At 43.5% G+C, this 15,629-nt stretch overlaps 1 pseudogene; it reads right to left on the bottom strand.

Moving 5' to 3' along the window:
• Positions 1-7,407: 7,407 nt before the first annotated feature.
• Positions 7,408-15,062, bottom strand: LOC470415 (ankyrin repeat domain-containing protein 11-like; annotated as a pseudogene).
• Positions 15,063-15,629: the final 567 nt, after the last annotated feature.

The raw sequence follows: 15,629 nt of genomic DNA, 5'->3' as shown, positions 1-15,629 counted from the left end.
TTAAAATTTATCTGGATTGTATATTACAATGAATTTGCACAAAATCAAATATTCTGTGATATATTTTAAATGTATTTATCTTTTTTTTCACTATTCAAATAAGAGACATCTAGGTGAATATAGATATAGGTTATTTCTGATGTTTTTCTCACAGTAGACTACATTTTATTAGCAATTACTTTTGCACCAACCTAATAAATCTGAAGTACAAAAACTGAGTGGAAAAGATGAGGAACTGAAGTAAACATTTTGCTCTTTTTTGGGATAGAATCATCATCTTGAGAGACTAGTGCTTTTATCCTCTTTACAAACACTTTCAGGTAATGTGTTGTCATAGTCCAGATCTGCAGAGCTTAAGAGAAAGAGTTGGCATTGGAAAACCTAAATGTGCCTCATTAAAGATCTGGGACAAAGTGAATTGTTGAAGACAATAATTTTTTACAGCTATTGCTGAGATTGACCAATTTTTGGTTAGAAAAAAAACCCTGTAGTTGCTTTGCTGTATTTCAGTACATATTGATGTTCTTTGAAGCAGACTCTGTATAAACTAAATAAGAATGATTTTTAAATGACTATTTTCCCATGCCAAGTACTACTAAGTATACTTTTAAACACTTTTTTAATGGTGGAAGTTTATAATCAGTGTCATTGGAAAAGAAGTCTTTATGTGGGGCATTAGAGAAAAAGAAGTTTTTTGAAAAACCTCAACTTTTCTGTCACCCATTATTCATCGCAATGTGCTTATCTTTTGTTATCTGCTTCAAACAAGTTTAATTAATAACATGTACATTCCATATTTTATAAGGTATCATAGAGGAGGATAATGTATTCCTTGATGGAGAGCAACAGATGGAAAAAAGAAAGAAAGATGAGAGAGTAAGAAGCAAGTATATTTTAGAATCTCTCTTAAGAATTATAAATATATAAAGTTCTAAGACAAGTATATGAAAATGTGAGACCATTCCATCTCAGGAAGATACTACATAATCATTATATATCATTAAAAATTAACAACTACAGCTTTTTATTTTTAAAATTTTTAAATTAACAATTTTATTAAGCATAATTTACATATTATAAAATCCACCCATTGGAATTATACATTTCAATGACTTTTAAATAAATGTATACAGTTGTGCAATCATCTCCATAATCCACTTCACAGCTCTTTAGAGTTGCTTTTCTTTCTCAGATTCATAGAGGAGTCTCTTTTAATGTATATGATCAATTCATCACTTATTTTTAAAAATCTTAATATACCTTTCAATACATGCCAATTTAGAAACATGCACATATCTGTAGCAAAGTGACATTGTGAGTAAATGCAATACAATTATGATACAGGTCATAGGAATCTAGTTTATCAGAATAAAAGACTTTCTAAGAGAATCACAAAGTGTATAGACATTTTTTTTTTAATGTGGTAAATAAAATAAAAAACCACAGGACATATCTAAGAGGTATCCTTTTGTCCAATCTGTTCTCTTCATTGATAATTCTATTTTCAAGCTCACAATGGAAGCCCAACTCTTTCATGAAGCCGTCTCACATTTCTCCAATATAACTTTTTTTCTCTCTCTCAACTATACTTTTATAACTCTAAACTTTTACATATGAAAGTCAGTGTAGCTTATCTTAGAAATGTATATAAATTATACCATTTATTCTCTTTGACTGAGTTCTACCATGGATTTTTCAACTCTTTTTCCCACAGTGCCTAGCATTTTACTTTATGAATTAAGTAGCCAACTCATACATATTCCATTAAATATAAAGAATAAACTTTTCTTGATTGTATGCATCTAGTGCATAATAAAGACAGAGTTTATAATATCTGAAACTTTATAAAAGTTGATAGGGAATATATATATATAATGTTATACAATATATCTAGATTATATAGTATGTATATATATTTTATGTGTATGTATTTATATAACTGTTGGTGTTCTCAGTACAGAGTACACTGAAGCCTGAGTTAGACCAGGAATGATAATACATAAACCCAGAAATTAGGCCTAGAATGATTACTCAATAAAGAGAGAGAAGATATTATAGACAAAAAGAACAATTTAGAGTCTTTCTATAATAATAAGAGCAAGAGAACTTGTTATACCTATATCTTAAAAATCTGTTGCATTCATCCATGGCTCCTGAGTTGTACAGTCCAGCCATGGTTTGTATCTACTAACAGTTTGGGGATTGCTTTTCACCATTTACAAAAGTCTATTTGATCTATGATTACATGGCGCTGCCTTTGCTCTGCAGATACCCGGGTAGCTGTGGATCTCTGAAGGGTGGTGACTTTTAGTTGGGAATAAAAAGGCCATTGTCACCCTACAACTTCTCCAAACTCAAGGAACCAGTGCCTTGCCAATTCTTATTTAAGTGTGTGTTCTTTTTTGGGTTTCACAGTTTGCCATCTTTTCCTTCATTCACTCTTATTTTTAGTGTTTAAAAAATTAACTATCCTCATCTTTTTATCTTCTTTGATCTTCACCTTTAAAACATATTTCTAGTTCTTTGAGCCTATTCACGTGTTCATTGGAAGATCAAAAAGAATGTGAAAAAACCAGAGTCAGCCATCTGGAGGATCAATTAAGAATGATAAATTTTTATACAAATGGTCCTTAATCCAGGGATGTATTATGTTTCAAAATGACTCTAACATCTGGTCTCTTTGGCAAAAGTAAAGCTAAGAATGAAAGTTATCACTCTGGGTAACTTTGGAAATAACTGTCTTTTTTGGCTACATTTGGTTGGGGCATCTGTCAGAAGTAGGGAGAAGTATACTACAGGAAGAATAGCAGTAGTCTTTTTGAGAATCTCAGTGCACCACTTCACAATTGAAGCCTCTTTTGGTTTTGGAAATGACTTTAAGGAGCCTTTTCAGAAACTCGCAACCTAAAAGGCAGTTAAAGTTGGTTCAAATAAACCCCTTAGATGAAAGAAGAGAGAAAAAATAAGATCAAGAAGGGAAGGGATGTGTCCTTAGTTTGTATGCACTGCTATAACAAAATACTTGAGACTAAGTTATTTGTAAAGAACAGAAACATATTTTCTGATAGTTCTGGAGTCCATGAAGTCTAAAGTCAAGGTGCCAGCAGGTTCATTTGTCTTGTCAGGGCTACTTATTGCTTCCAAGATGAGGCCTTGTTGCTGCATCCTCCAGAAAAAAATAATACTGTGTCTTCACATTGCAGAAAGTGGAAGGGCAAGCCAGAGGAATGCTGCCTGAAGTCTCCTTTATAGGAGTTTTAATCCCATTCATAAGGAAGCAGCCCTAATTATTATATAATCACCTCTTGAAGGACTAACTTCTTAATACTATCACATTGGTAACAACTGAATTTTGGAGGGGACACATTCAAACCATAGCAGATGTTAAGTCAGGAGGAGATTAGGAATACTGCCTTCAGAACCCTTCTTTGCAGTCTGGGGCCCCTCAGTTTTCATACTCCCACAAGGTGAGTAGGAGGAGGAAAGGATCCTTGTTTTAGTGAGTTCCAACTGCCATAAAAAATAATCAGAGTCTGAGCGGCTTAAGCAACAGAAATGTATTTTCTTATAGTTCTGGAGGCTGAGAAGTCTAGCATCAAGGTATGGACGAATTACTGGAGAAGGCTCTCTTCCTGAGCTTTCAGACAGCCACCTTCTCACTGTGTCCTCATTTGGTAGAGAGAAAGAAAGCACACTCTCATTTCTCTTCTTATAAGGACACTAATACCGTCATGAGGGCTCCCCTTTCGTAACCTTATTTGTGTCTAATTACCTCCCAAACATCTCATCACCACATATCATTCTCATTTTGGGGAACACAATTTAGTCCATAGCTATTCTGCATTAAGAAAAGGATGTGCCTTTAGTCATGCAGCCACTGATAATTATATGACTTTGAACAGACCACTCTATCAGTATGAAATTTTGTTGCCTGTTCTGTGAAATGACAATGGAAATTCCTAATCTCCTACATGCTTATGGATGTCAAAATAGTTGACTTCTTCGATCTATCTTCAGGGGATAACCAAAGTGCCCATTAAACAATAATTAGAAGCTACAAGAATTATAATATTTCTCTCAGAATCATAAGAAGCTATTGACTTTTTTTTTTTTTTTCCTGAGACGGAGTCTTGCTCTGTCGCCCAGGCTGGAGTGCAATGGCGCGATCTCGGCTCACTGCAAGCTCCGCCTCCTGGGTTCACGCCATTCTCCTGCCTCAGCCTCCCGAGTAGCTGGGACTACAGAAGCCCGCCACCACGCCCGGCTAATTTTTTGTATTTTTAGTAGAGACGGGGTTTCACCGTGTTAGCCAGGATGGTCTCGATCTCCTGACCTTGTGATCTACCCGCCTCAGCCTCCCAAAATGCTGGGATTACAGGCGTGAACCACCGCCCCCCGCCAGCTATTGACTTATTTTAGGAACTATTTGAGTTTTTCCTCATTTCTGTCATGATGGTTAATTCGACAGTAAACTGGGTATGTTGGATATCTGGAATCTGATATCTGACCCTCAACATCTGTTACTATCTCAAACTGCAAGGTGGTTTTCCATCTCTTCCATGATACAAGCTGCCTTTGCTTTTGTGGTCTCCCCAGATGTTTTATGAGGTTCCATCAATGATGGAAACAAGTTGAGTTTCTCCTAGCTGATTTCTGCCAGCAATGTTCTCTAATATATGTCTAAGCCATATTGTTTCTCTAGGATTATGTCAAGGTGTTTCCCATTGGAGCTGTGGACATATGTGAATAAATCCTCAAACATCTATGTGGGAAATAAACTGGGGAGAGGCATATAAGACAGAATTTTAAGTCCTTTATTGAGGAGACAATGCCTTCTTTCTTATGCCCTAGAATAGAAGCACCACAGCATAGGCTTGGGCCTAAATTTGCAAAGCAACTTGTGTATACTTGCTGTGGGACCTCAAAGAGATCGTCCAAATTTTTTGAGCACATTTCCTCATCCATGAAATGTAGTTATAATACCTATATTGTAGTTATCAATATATATAAAAATAGATAAAATATGTTCTACATAATTTATGGTCTTAAATAGTAGCTGGTATTATTTCATCATTATTGCCATCATCATCATCATCATCTTCATCATCATCATCATTGTCACTTAAGGATTCATAAGCTCAAAGATCTGAGGAAGTTTTATAACACTTTGAGACCTAACATGGGCACCAAATATTGGAATTTTTGTGAAAGTTGAAGTATGTGTTTGGAATTAATGATACGGGCATTTTTGCCTCAGATAAATAATATAAACTTTCTGGGTTTATTTCTTTTTTTCTAGGTTGATAACTTTCTAGGTATAAATTTTTTTTTTCAAAAATAAAAAGTTATATAAGCATGCAAACTGAAACCCCTGTTTTTGGTGGGGCGTATTTTCACTTTTCCAAGGAGAATTCTCTTAAAAGGGAAGCCAAACTATAGTAAATCCTCATGTTTTTCTAGATGTGGGCCACATTATAGTGTCACATCAATTATATTAATTTATTTTGCCATTATTTGGCCAGACATAAAGATTCTGCAGAAAAAACTGCATTTGGACTGGCATATAATTTGGAATTGCCCGAGAGGATGGAGAATCGAGAAATTTTTATCAAGACCAGTTTGCAATTCAGCAAATGGGGAGTTATTCACCAATCCATTCTGTTTTATAATACATTGGGTGTTCACTAATGTTCATCTTGTTTATTTTCTTTACCCACAGTTGGTGTTTCTAGATTCTTGTCTACCAGAGTAAGCTCTATCCAGTTTCTAAGGCCAGTACTGAGGTATTTAAATCCTCCCCAATTTAATTCTAAGGATTTCAACATTGTCACCTTCTACTCATCAGCTACGTTTAACTTGTGAGTACCGAAGTCCTGATAACCAACACTTGCTTTGCTCCTGGAACTATAGTCCATGTTGTAGTTCTAACAACCACTATTTTTTTCCCTTAGACCTGATGTTCTGTCTTTATAAACTGTATAACATCTAAATTTCTCTGAAGTATAGAGCCTCTGATGGCAATTGCCCTATGATCTGCTCACAAATTCCACAGCGCCAACTGCTTGCCTCCAACTTGAATGTGCAGGATTGTCAGATCTGATTAGATTCACTTATAAGTGGATCTCTTATCTGTGATTAAGCACTCTTGATTTCCCCCCTGCAAATTGTGCTGTCATTTATCCCAAACCTTTGGCCTGATCAGCCCTCAGTTCTGGTTGTTTCTTTTCCATATATATATATATGGAATATATATATTATATTATATAGAATATATATAATGTATATATAATTCTAATCATATATAAATTAGAATCATGTATATATGATTCTAATTTCTAACTCGGCCAATTCACTCTATCCTTTTGCAGTTAACAAGCTTTGCCTTAAAAATTCAAAGTCTCCACCATAAATGGACTTCATATACATCTTATCCCTAATTACTTTGAATGGAAATTTGGGATATGAGGCTGTGAATGGGTAGAGAATCTGGTACTGGAGTTGGATGGAATGAAGGAGCAGAAGTTGTATTGTGCCTTGAGTTATGAAACATCAAAGTAGGATTACTTTTTTCCAACTCCAGGTTCCAGAAACTTTGCCATTCTCTACATGAATCTGTGGCTGCATTGAGCTATGATCCATTGCTGAGACCATGATTCTGAGTTCTTTTATGGAAGCCTACCCTGTTATTAATGACAGAGAATGTGTCTTAACACTTGAACTTCAAATTTACATTCCTATGGAATGGAATGGGTAATTAGTGGGTTACACTAATGAATGGAATAGGTAATTAGTGGGTTAAGGAGACTCATGATTTGTAAAGTAAAGCATAGGATATAGCAAACAGGGTAACTTAATTATTGACACATTTTTCTTACACTTATGCTTAATCTTTTCTGTTTGATCCTTCTTCATTCTCACTGTAACACCAGGAAATGATTAACAGGACCCCTCCTTTATGACACAAAGAGCTGAATTAGGCTTAGCCTAATTCACCACCACATTTTCCCTGGACCTCTCTATCAGAGAATTATCTGACCCAACAACTGAATGAGTTTTTCCCTTTATAAATCCTTTGTAACTCTAAAAGTTTTACTCAGTGTGCTGTCTCAATTTTATGCTCCTGATAATGCTGTTCTGCCAATGACCAACTCAGAGCTCCTCCTATGTGTGGGCAGTGTGTGTGCCTGTATGTGTGTGTGAGCATCATGTGGCAATTTCAGTTGTTGCAGTAGCTATGTATTGAGTTATAAGGGGGAGAAAATACAAATTAAACAATTTCTAACATCAAATGAGTTACTTCAGGAGTTTAGCATCTTACAGACTGTGCTAGAGGCTCCTGCCACATGTCTAGCTTTTTAAAAAATTAATTTATTTATTCCTTTACACATAGCTGAAAGTGATGTTACAGTACAGAAGTTATTTACAACTGTGCAGTAATGTGTTGCAAACTAAATTATCTAGAAGGCAGCAAAAGTACATTGTGAATTTATATAAAACTATACAGCGTTTGCAGATACACTTTTTATATGATTATTGGCTCTGTAGTGTTTCAAGTTATGTTCTCAGAAAGAGAAACAAAATGCCCAAGATTAAAAGAAAAAAGATACGAACCACGTGGATTTGACTGCATTAAAAACAGTACGGGGGTCCTGGTTCTGTGTCCCTCTGCCTGGACAGGTGGCATGGCCAACGCCCTGCTCCGCACCAGGTCCTAAGCCCAGTCTGAGTCCGTTGCAGCTCTGTGGCAACAGGACCATGGCTGTGACGGCACACCTGCCCCTCCTTCCTGGAGGTCACTGTTTGTGAGACATGGACACCTTAATTTTATTTTCTTTAGTTGATCAGAATGGAACAAAAAAAAATTAAAAATCCACTCCATTCTCCAACTCCTGAAATGCCTCTGCAGTTGGCTGGAGAAAAGGGTCCGAAGGTTACCATTTTCAGATAGAAGCTGCCACATGTGCCCCCGGCATGGTCTTCTCGTCCCGCCGGGGCCGGTGAGGCTCTGGGGGCTTTGCCCCCGCCGCGGCAGCTGGTAGACAAGAGACGTGTTTTACCTCCTCGACGTCTGGACCAGTCTGGAAGGGACGGAGACGCTGTGGCGTCTCTCTGGGGGTCTCTCCCCGCCCGGGTGGACGTGGCGCTCCCTCCTCGGCCCCTGGGGCTCAGCGCAGCCATGCAGCCCTCGCCTGCAACCTGCAGTCATCCCGCGGTGTCACGCCGGCAACAACATAAAGTCGTCGTTGACGTCGACCATGGGCACATAGAAGGAGGGCACGTCGTTCACGCACAGGGACTAGTGCCCAGCAGGGTCCAGCTTCTGCACTTTCAGCTGCCACTCCATCCTCTGCACGGCGTTCAGGGCGGCGGCCTCGTGCTGCTGCCACGTGAGCAGGTCTTCATCCGGTTGTACTTGTGGTCCAAGTCATGGAGCCAGGAGATGAACTGGCTGGTGTTGAGCCGGTCGCGCACTGACTTGTTCTCGTCGCGCTGGCTCTCTAGGGGCATGTTTTAAACCTCAGAGTCCAGCAGCATCGTGCAGGCGCTGAATGGCACTGCCTGGTTGGCGATGATCCTGGCTGCCCAGCAGTGAACCTGCAGAATCTCCTGCTCATAGGACATATCAGCTTCTACTGCTCGATGCTGTGCTGCAGACGTAGCTTTTCCCGGACCGGCTCCTGCTGCCTGAACAGCTAGTTCAGGGACTCCGCCAGCGAGGGAAGGGGTGCGATCACGGGCATGTGGAGCTTGCTGAGTGACTTGCCGTCCAGGAGATAGGAGCCCGTGTAGGTGACGTATTCGGCGTACCACTGGGTCGCCTGTGGCGTGATGCAGCACAGAATCTTGCGCTTCTCCTCGATCTTCTTCCTGATGTGCAGGAATTCGAAGTAGGGGTTGGCCCTGTCGCTGTGGTAGGGGTAGATGGCGTCCAGCTTGATGGCGTCCACGATGGTGGCTAGCGTCTGCTGGATCACCTCCCGCGTCTGCTGCGTGGACGTGTTCAGCTGCTGGGTGGAATGCTGGAAGTGGCGTTTGCGCGGATGCTGGGCTGGGCTTAGTCCTCCTCCGAGCCGCGGGCCTGAGGCACACTCCTTGGAGTGAGGTGTGCCCTACTTGCTCTCGTTCACGAGCATCTGCCGGTTCCTGGTGATGCAGTGAGGGATCTACCCCACTCTGGGGGCTTTCGGGGCTTCGGCCGTGGGTTTTGGTTCTGATTCTGTGGCTTCTGGGTCGATGCCGCAGGGAGGGCCTTCGGCTGGGGCGGCAGCACGGGAGGCCGCAGTGTTGTCGTGGGGGCCAGCACTGTCCGCGCAGCCTGGGCTTGTGCCACAGTGTCCATGGGGGGCAAGGGGCGTCGGGGGCACAGAGGGATGCGGCGGGGGGTGGGAGGGGTTCAGCCTCGGCCCCCTGGTCTCTGCTCCCCAGTTGGCACTGTTCAGGGGGAACGGGTGTGGGCTCCATGCTGGAGTCCAGATCCCCAGAGGCCCTCTCTTCTGGCACCGCTTCTGCCTCCGTAGCTTCTAGAACCACGTCCAGCTTTGGCTCCTCTGAGGGCTCAGGCTCGAGCTCTGTGGGGAGCTGGGTGGAGGCCTGGTCAGGAGGCAGTGACGGCTGCTCCTTAGCCACTAAAGCGGAAACATCACCACCCTTACGACCACAGGGGCCCCTGGAGGGATCTTTTCTGAAGGAGCAAGACTTTCTTCTATGGGTTCTGTTTCAACATCTGGGACATCTTTAGTCTGCAAGGGAAGCTCCGGCAGTGAGAAGGACCCCAGGTCCAGGTCGTCCTCGGGGCAGGCAAAGGCGTCTGCCCAGGGCATCGGCTCCACCTGGCGGAGGGTAGACAGGCTGTGGCTGTTGTCCAGGAGGCTATTTTCCAGGGGTTCCAGAGCCTCCACCTGAGCCACAGTGGTTACAGGCCTCAGGGGCCATGTCCAGCGGAGATTCCGGAAGTGACTTGCGGTTGCTGAAGAAGGATTCCAGCCCGGAGGGAGGGGCGTAAGGAGCCGCCTCTGAGGTAGAGATGGTGGCGGGGACGGCTTCCACCCTGTCTTTGACATCCTCCAGTCCTGGCTCAGCGATGAGCAGAGTGTTCTGGGAGAGAGAGGCGGAAAGGGGGGGCGGGTATGGCACCTCTGAGGCGCTGAAGGGCCCTGGGGCTGCAGAGTGGAGGGAGTCCGCGGAGCAGAAATATTTTGGGGACTCAGGGAATCTCTGTGGAGACTTCAGCAGGAGGTCTGAGCCCACAGGCCAGCTGACAGGGTTTTCAGAGGCGCTCCTGATCAGGCTGGAAGCAAGGGCCTGCTCGGCGGGGTGGGCCCACTCGACAGGCTCCTCAGTGATGACGGTGCTGACCCTCTTCCAGCGGCTCCAGGTAGCTGGGCTCCGGGGGGATGATGGGGGCTGTAGCCTGCTGGTCCTCGGTGGCGTCCAGGTGCGGGGGAATGGCCCCTTCGAGGGAAGGAACCAGCAGCTTATCTCTGGGGGAAGGGGAAGGTTTTGCTTGTAAATTTGAGAAGACGCCCTCTGGAGACGGGGTGACAGTGACAGTGGTAGAGCATCGACTTTGGGCGAGGGGAGGCCATAGTCTGTGGAATATTACCATGGGGACAAGCAAGCAAACTTCTCCACGGGAACCGGGGGCAGGGGCGCCCTGTCTTCCATCTAGTGCGGCAGCGGAAAGTCGTAGCTGGAGGCGGCAGGAACGTTCTGCTGCCTGAGGAGCTTGTCTTCCAAGCTGAATTCCTCCTAGGGAGTCCTCCTAATATCGGCAGGGACCTAGCGGTAAAAGTTTATGGAGAGAGGCTTGGCAGGAGCCTGGCTGGCGTTTTCCAAAAGCACACTTGATGCCGCGGAGAACCTGTCAAAAAAGGAGGCGGGCAGGTGCTGGAGGGAACAGTGGGCACGGGCGTGGAGTGCAGGGAGTGGGCGCAGTCGAACACAAAGTCCGTGTAGTCATCGGTGCTGCAGGACGGGGTCCTGGGCGTGTGCATCACCTCCTCGTAGCTGAGGCAGGACAGCACCGACGTAGGGGTGGGCACGCCAGTGGGTCGGCTCTGGTCAGGCCTAGGAGATGCAGGCAGGACCTCTTTCATGTGAGGCCCTGCGAGCCAGTCTTTGGAGTCTGCACCTGATCCTGGGCGTGGCTTATTTTCGGCAGCAGGTGGAATAGGAGTCAACTCCTTGAGTTTTTTGTCTTTAAAGGGAGGGTCCAGCCCCGGAGGTTTCTTGGCAGGAATTTCCAGACCCTTCTTCTGCCCGTCGTCTGCTGGCTTCGCCCTCTCCTTGAGGTTGGGGTCTCTGGACCGGTGCCTCAGCTTCTCCATCTGCTTCATCCTCTCCTTGTGCCCCTTGTGGCGCTCCTCGATCTCCAGGTCCTTCTGGGAGAACATCCTCTGGAAGCTGGTCATCATCAGGTCGCCATCCTCCCGGAGCTTTTCCCTGGGCCTGGCATCTTTCTTGCCTGGGTCTTTGGACGGCGATACTTTATCATCCCCTTTGCTCATCTTCACAGAGTCGCCCTTTTCTTTTTCTGCACTATCCTTGAATTTCTCCTTCAGTTTGGCCTTCCTGAGCCTCGGGTCCTCATCCCTGGACTTGTCTTTGAGTGCGCGGGGAGGGCTGTCCTTGTCCCTGGCAGTGGGCTTCTGCTTGGTCCCTGTGATGCCGCAGGAGCTAGTCTGCATGCCTGTTCCGGTTCCTCCTCTTCTCGTCTGTCAATTTCTCCCTTTGTTTTTCTCTCTCTTATTCTTCACTTTTAGGATGTTGATGGTACTAGATCCATAAGGCTTTAGTTCCTTTTCTGTTTTCTTGGAAGGTTCTCTCTCTGAATCATTTTTATCTTTCTTTTCGGTAGAAAATAATTGAATGGTTTTATTTAGCCTATCTTCTATGACAGCTTTCATGTTGTAAGAAACTCCATAAGCAACCATCTCCAAGAAGTGCTTTTCATACTGGCCGGAGTCCTTCCTGCTGCCCCCCTCCTTGTAATCTGTGCCCTTCTCTTCTCGGCCTTTTCTTTCTTGGCTGTCTCTCTCAGTAGTGGCTCTACTTGGATGAGGATGAGGAGTGTCTGTGCCTCTCCTTCTCTTTCAGCTTCTCCGGGAGGCATGCGCTCTCCCTGGCCTCCTCCTACATGGGTCGCTGCTTGAGAGAGACCTCCAGGAAGGCAGTCATCCCTGGCTCCTGCCCTCAGTCTGTGAAGCTGTCAGAGGAGACCTCACTGATTTTATCATTGGAGTCGTCTCTGTACTTATGGAGAGCTTCTTCTTCCAACTTTTCAAGCAGGCTGTTTTCCATGTCAGCACTTCTCAAGGACTTCCTCTCCTTGGAATATTCTTTATCTGACTTCTTTTTGTGTTTGCTGTTAGCCTTGTCTTCAGCAGACTGTTTCTTTTCAGCCTTCTCAGGGAGCTTCTGTTTATTTTTCTTATCTTGCGTGGAGTCCACTGAAGCTCTTTCCTTCCTGTTCTTACACTTTTCTGGTACTCTTTAACCTTCTTCTCCTTGTGCTTTTCAAGGACTTTCTCTTTTTTGTCTGTCACTCCGTCAGCAGCCCCTGTGTCCTTTCTCTTGTCTTTGGGCTCCTTGTCCTTTTGCCTCTCAGGGTGCTGCTCATCAGAAGAGGACTTCCTGTGTCTGTCAGAGGCATAGGCCTCCCGCACTTCCTCCTTCTCCTAGAGGTCATCCACCCTCTGCAACTCGCTGGCCTCTCCGATCTTGAACCTACTCCCCATGTAGTTATCTTTGTCATCCTCACTCTCTTCTGTGAATACGTCTGTGACGTACCAGCTTTTCTCCTCGCCTTTCTTGACATTTTTTTTTTTCAGAGAAGTCTTCTGAGATAATCCCAGGGAAAGTCTTCTCCTTTTTCTCTTTCCCTTGGTCAAGAGACACTTTTCTTTTTTTGTCTTTGCCATGTGTGTATTTGTGTTTATTCCTTGGTATCTATTTTCTTTTTAAAACATTTATCAAATTCTCTGTCCTTCTGACATTTTTCGAGGATAGATTTCTCACTTTTGTCCTTGTTACTGGACTTCTGTTTGTATTTTCTGGATTTGTTTTCTCCTTCCTTTCCTTATCAAGGCTGTCCTTCTTCTCTTGCACTGGGTCGTGCAGTTCCCACGGCTCCAGGCCGTTCCCAAAATCGCAGTCAGACTTTTCCTTGAAGACACTCTGGTAGCCTCACTCCTTCAGCACCTAGCGGTGTGCGGTGTGCCTCCTCTGGCTTGGCCCTGCTGTCCCTGTGCTCCTTGGAGCTCTGGAGGGTGTCCTTTTTGTCCTGGCTGGCCTCTGCGGACTCTCTCTCCTCTTCTTGTCATTTTCCAAAAGGTAGCCGGGGACACTTTATGCTTTTCAGTCTGGTCTTTTCTCAGAGTTTTTATCCAAATAGTCCTTGTCCTTTTGGAAGGGCTCTCTGTAGTCTCGCTTCTCCCAGGCCCTGCTGTCCTGCTTCCTCTCCTGGCTGTCCTCCTTCACTGTTTCTAAGATCAGCTTGGCCACAGAGTTATTCTTCAAGTCCCTGTAGTCTGTCACTGAAGAGTCCCAGCTGTCTCCCACTTTGAAATCAAAGGATGAATCAGACAAGTCAAAAAACCACCGATCTGGCTGATTGTCAGAAAGGCTAAATTTGATGTCTTCATTCTCCAGAAACTGATTTTTATTAACATATTCATCAAAAGCAGAATCTTTCCTATAAACCTTTTCTTTTTTGAGTTTTTCTTTATCTTCTTTAAAAGTCTTCTCCTCTCTTTTGTAATGTTGTCCTCTTTTAAATCATTCTTTTTCTCTAATTTTGAGGGCCAGTCTTTTGACTTACTCTTTCTCTCCTCTTTGTACAGTCTCAGTTTTTCTTCCTTTGAAGACTTTTCCTTCAGAGATTTCTCCTTTTCTGCTTTATTCAAACAGTCTTTCTCCTCTTGGAAAGATCTGCTGATATCTTTGTTCATGTCTTTGATTCTCTTCAGTGATTTTTCATCTTTGGAGACCTTAATGATCTCATCTTTAAAGAGCCATTCTTTCTCTTCTGATTTCATTTTGCTAAGTTTCTCTTCTTTTTTAAAGTGGTCTCGATCAAGCTTTAACACTTTTAACTTATTTTCAGTGGAAATATCATTCTCTAAAAGTATAGCCTTAATCTGACTTTTGCTTGTAGTCCTCATATTCATACGTAAAATTTCAGCTCTTGGCTGATAGAACACTGTCCCTTCTCCTTGTTTTTGTGTTTGTGTTTTGTTTTATGTTTTTTTGACAACTTTCCCCTCCTTGTTCAGCTTGGGGACGGTGCCCTCTGCGCTGGAGAGGAAGGGGCTTCTCTTCTCCGACAGGGAGCCCTGCAGCCTGCCCAGCTTCCTGTGCTCTGGCTTCTTCCTCACTGGCTTCAGCGATTCCACACTGGAGCCCCCAGAGGAGTAATCAGACTGGCTTGTCAGTCTCCTCCTTGTGGATTCTGATAAAGAACTGACCTCTGACCAAGCCAGGAGAGAAATGGTTTTCCAATTGTCTGTCTGCCAGTGCTTGGTTTGCTGGTTTGTATTGTTGGGGTTCTGCTTCTGGGTGGCAGAGCCCCCATGAGATGAGGTGGAGGAGGCAGACAGGGAGATGAACAGGGAGGGGTCCTTCAACACCAGCGGGGAACCCTTGAGGCAGCTGGAGCTCCCCATGGAGTCCCTGTCATCCTCCCCACTCTCTGAGGACTCACTTTCCGACTCTGAGGAACAGAACTTGTCAATCCATTTTCCAAAGCAAACCTCTCTGCCTTTTGTTTCTCCGCTTTCCTTCACTTCTTTTTCATTTTTTTTTTCCTTCTGCTGCTTGGCATTAGAAGCCTCTCATTTCTTAGTACAAGGCAATATTGTATGTGCCGAGAGTCTTAGCTTCTCTCCTGTCCCCATGGTGACACTCACGTCCTCCTCATTTGATGTGTCTGACAGGATATGATGGGATGCTTTCTTTGGTGCAATAGTGTTATTTTTAGTGTAACTTTTAACCTCCATTTTGGGTATAGAGATAAAACTATTGGATTTTGTTTCTTTTCTGTAATACTTTTTTAACAGGTTCATTCAGAGCACCTTTCTCTTCTATTTCAGTGACTTATAGATATATGGTAAAAAAATAAAAAATAATGCCTTAGATGGCTTCTTCTACTCTTTCAACAACCTTTTCTAATTATGGCTACTTACCACTTCTCTGCTTTCATGAATATCTAACCTGTGTTCAATAACCACAAAGCATCAATATCAGCTAATACCTATTCTACATCTTCCAGATAAATAGTGGGGTTTTATATACTACTTTAGGCCAGTGTGAAAAGGATCTTACATGTTTCACTTATATTACTAAGTTGTAATCACTTTTTAGCTTACCAGTTTCCCTAAAGAGAATATAAGCTTCAAGATAGCACCACCAACAAAAAGACAATTTTGTATGTCTACCTTCTTGTAATAGAGTGAATTATTGTTTGCAATTTATCAGTTCCATGTAGTAGTTATTTACATACTCATCCTCATACCATTGTCATGGCTTCCTTTACCTCCATTGACTTGGTGCTTGGCCACAATCACTTGTTTTCACGAACATAATATTAATGGACAAGATATGAGTGAACACTTGAAATGAGCATATATGAT

This window comes from Pan troglodytes, chromosome 12 (genome assembly GCF_028858775.2).
Source record: "Pan troglodytes isolate AG18354 chromosome 12, NHGRI_mPanTro3-v2.0_pri, whole genome shotgun sequence".
NCBI classification, from domain to species: domain Eukaryota; kingdom Metazoa; phylum Chordata; class Mammalia; order Primates; family Hominidae; genus Pan; species Pan troglodytes.
This window is presented reverse-complemented; position numbering and strand designations above follow the sequence as displayed.